Here is a 4587-nt window from a genome sequence, read left to right on the forward strand (position 1 = left end):
TCAATATTTTTCACTCATATGTGACAAATGGAAGCTAGCTCTGCTATAAAAATAAATAAATCCTAGAAAAATATCACGCGAATAGGAGGAGGCGGCGGCATTGACTCTCGGAGTTTTTGATATTGTGATAGTGATTTTTTTATAATATTTTTATTTAAAAATATATTAAAATAATAATATTATATTTTAAAAAGTTTATTTTTAATGTGAATATATTAAAATAATTTAAAAATAATAAAAAAATAATTTAAAATAAAAACATAGTTGGACCACCGACAGAAACATTATTTAATTAATTCTTTAATTTGAACCCAACTTTTGTATTTTCTTTGCTGTCAATATCCATATCTTTTTAAAGGGAATTCTTTTTTTCGATTTCCTTTGAATTTTTCAAAGGCTTCGGCCTGCTCAAGCTATGATTTTATGTTGAACCCTCTTTTCATCTCATCCTGAGAACAAATTAATATTTTATGTAACCACTATATATTATCTAAAGAGGAACAATTAAAGATTAGGTAATCTCACAACCATATATTAATTACTTATACTAATAGAAACATTGTCTTCTCAATCTTAAAGTCGAATCTTTTTTTTTTTTGAAGTTCAAACTTCATGATTTTGATATAGTTAAAATTAAAAAAACTAGGATGATAAACTTTGTGGAGCCAGTGATCCGATTGTGAGTTTGACGGGTTTGGCGGTGATTTTTTTTTTACTAATTGAATTCGATTATATGATTATCTATTTTTCTTTTAATTATATAGTTTAAAAGTAGTTTAAAAAAAAACATATTATTAAATTTTAAAAAGTTCATGAATTTGTTGATGAGTTTAACGAGTTTAACTTCTTCTTTTTTTAATTTTACCCTTTAATATTGAGATGATTGAGAATTAAGTTTTATAATTTATTTTGTTTTATTTTTTATAAGGTTATCATAGTCTTGAAAAAAAAGTCTTAGTATTGATTTGACACTCAATTTTACAATCATCTATTTTTATTATCATATAATTAAATAAAACATAGTTTAGAAAAAAAAATAAGTTATTAATCTTGATGGAGTCCATTACCCAGTTTGCGAGTTTAACTTATTGACCCAGGTTACTCGATTTATAAATTTAGCGAGTTTATCCATTAAATTTAATATGTTTGTTTTTTTAGTTTATGGTCATTTAATTTTTCTAATTGTTTTATTTTATTTCATTCTTCTTCAATATTGGATTGGTTGGGAAATAGAATTCAAGGTTTTTTTTTTCTATAGAGCTATCATGATCTTAAATAAATATCATTTTTAGTTGGTGCTTGATTTTATAAGCATCTAATTTCATCATAAAAATATTTTAAAAATTACAAGAACAACGAAGTTATTAAACTCATTAAAGTCTATGACCCAGATAGCAGGGTGATCAAGATCGATCCAATTTGACATTGCCTCAATATTCAAGTTGTCTTTGAACTCATTAAATTAAATAATTTACTTTCAATTAATTTTTATATAATTTAATTTAAAAATTTGAGTTAGATAAGAAATCAAATCTACATACTTTGAAACCGTTTAATTAGATTAAAATTGAATTTGCTAGCACTAGTTCAAACACGACTATAACTATTGTTACACAGCACCATGCCTCCTCCTTTTTAAACATAAAAGAGTAAGTTATATCCTCTCTCTTTGTCATTGGTTTTCAAAATAATTATAATTTAGTTCTTGAGGTTTGAAAACATATATATATATATATATATATATATATATATATATATATATATAGAGAGAGAGAGAGAGAGAGAGAGAGAGAGAGAGAGAGAGAGAGAGAGAATACGATTTTATGTTAATAAAGGGATCCGATAAACCATTTTCTGGCAGCAGAGGGACGAAATATATCGAAATCATTTTACTTTTACTACCAGGTACATGATTTGGAAAGGTGTTTCGGGAGTGCTTCAAAGGGAAGATTTACAATAGTTATAGCAATCATGTGTGTCTCATTTTTGTTTAATGGCTTCCCGTTGTTCATTGCAATGAACAATTTTAAATGGAGATTTCAACAGGCTGCCACAAAACTATATTTGATAATTGCTTGTTCATGAAATAGTTCAAGTAACTTCAGCTGTCAAAATCAAACCCTTTTTAACGTGGTTATCGTACGAGGTAGAAAAATAATAGATGACTTTAGACAATAATCCCACTCCCCCCCTATTGTTGGTCGTAAGTTTCAGAAAATAATCACCAAAACTGATGGAAAACAAAGATGTGATGATGGTTAGATGTTCTCTAATTTGTCTCTGCTAGGCAATTGTGGCATGTGACTCTGATCACTGCTCTCTTAACTCCTCGGATACCTTGAACATGCCGCATATGTTAATCTTGCCACTTTGATTGATTAGGGACATGAAGACAACAGAGATTCCTGTTAGAGGCAATCAAAGCTAAGACACAAAATGACGAGCCTCGCCATGATGTGTTGAGGGAACTTTCACAACTACCAGAAACAGGATGTCCAGCTCAGGTTGATGGGAAAGTAATCTGCAGAACATGCACCATCTTGGTTTTTAATTATATCATGATCCTGATTTCACATCTACTAAATGCGAACCCCCAATTTGTATATTTACTTGCAATCCATAGTTAGGAAGACTGGGGTTGTTAGGCTCAGGAATTCATGGACAAGTCATTATAGAAGCATATGAAAGAATCTGCTGTAAGTGAACCATCGAACACAAGATTCAAGCACCACAGCCACCATTGTGAACAAGCAAGAATGCTCCAACAGGAACTTCATTTGGATATCAGATACAGGGTGCAAGCCAATAACTAATCGGAGAACGCTACTAAAAAATGGGAACGGAATCAGCCAATATATCAACTACCTAATCCGAAGGAATACTACAGGTTGCAGAATTTCTTTTAAAAAAAAAAACATAGATAAATAAAATGCCGATTCTTAGGACGAATTAACTCGGATGAAGCAGCCCATTTATCAGATGACAGCAGAAACACTAGCTGTGGGTGTTGAAATAATTGCTACAAATGACTCAACGAGGAGGTGTTCAAATAAACGAAGGCTGTCAGATATTAGCACAAAAACCAGCTTGAAGATCCATCCATAGTTAATGTGATACATCATGCTTCTTGTCATAACCAAAATTTTGACCCTTTTATTTTAATTATTTTATTTACTGAAAAAATGTTACTCTCAAAGAAAGAATGCTGAAAAAATAATGAAAAACAAGTAAAAATAAAATAAATGAAGAATTAATTAAAATTTGGGTTAAGGGCAACATGATTGATAAGTTGTGAGACTTAATTAAGTTTGAAAATTGATTTAATTAATCCAATCAAGGGTTTAATTGGAAAATTGATAAGTTTTTAGACTTAATTGAGCTTGGGTTTAATTGGAGAATTGATAAGTTTTGAGACTTAATTGAGCTTGAAATTAATTTAATTAATCCAATTAAGGGTTTAATTGGAGAATTGATAAGTTTTTGGACTTAATTAAGCTTGAAATTAATTTAATTAATCCAATCGGGGACTTAATCGAAGAAATATCAAAGTTTGGGGTTTGATTGGGGTCCAAATTGCAAACATTAAAATCCAAGGACTAGATTGAAAATGACACAGAAATGCAAGGATCTAATTACATTTTAACCAGGGACTTGATTGCAAAATTACAAGAATTACAGGGACCAAATTGAAGATAGCCTTTAGAACTGGAAAACGGAGTCGTTTTGCAGCGACTGTTCACTGTCTTCTTTCTCCGTTTCATCAGTTTCTAGCCAACGCTTGAGTTTCATCATTGAAGGCAACCAGTTACAGGGCATTTAAGTGGCGACCGTTACAGAGCCGATCGATCTTTGGCCTTATAAAAGCTGGGCAAAGGCAACCTCGCGAGAGAGGACCAGAGGAGGAGAGTTAGAGAAAGAGAGAGAGAGCAGAACCGAAAGAGAAGGGGAAGCTAAACCCAGACACAAAAACTAGGGGGACCGGGGGGCAGAAAAACTGGAGCAGTGATGACAGAACCGAGGGGCTGAGGGGAGGAAGAAAAACTGGGAAAAAAAGTGAACCAGGAGAGAACACTGGAAACAGGGAGAAAAACAGTGGGAAGAAACCCAGCAGAGACAAAGCGAGACAGAGGGAAGAAACCCAGCAAAACCGAGAGAAAGAAAACACCACAGCCAAAAACAAAACAAAGAAAACGCAAGTATAAAAACCTAGAAAACCAACGTTATCATCATTGTCTTCTCCATCGCCCCCTGCAAACCAGAAAGAACCCAAGAAGCCAGCCGTGACCTTTATCATCACCAAAGCAAAAGGAAAACAGAAGAGGACAGCCATACGCAGGCGAGCATGAAATCACTGTGCTGCAAGCCTCCTCGCGATCTCCAGAAGCAGGTAAGCCATTCTCATTCCCTCTTCGTTCTGGTTTTGTAATTGTGCACAATGAATGAACTGTGCGAAGGTAATTTAATTACCAGCCAGGCCTAGCCCAGCCCCTTTTAGGCTGAGCTGGACCCGGCTCAAAAAACATGGTCCGGCCCAGCCCAAAAAAACAAAAAAAAACATAGAAAAATAAAAAAGGCAAAAATAAAAAA

This window comes from Populus alba, chromosome 14 (assembly GCF_005239225.2).
Source record: "Populus alba chromosome 14, ASM523922v2, whole genome shotgun sequence".
Taxonomy (NCBI): Eukaryota; Viridiplantae; Streptophyta; class Magnoliopsida; order Malpighiales; family Salicaceae; genus Populus; species Populus alba.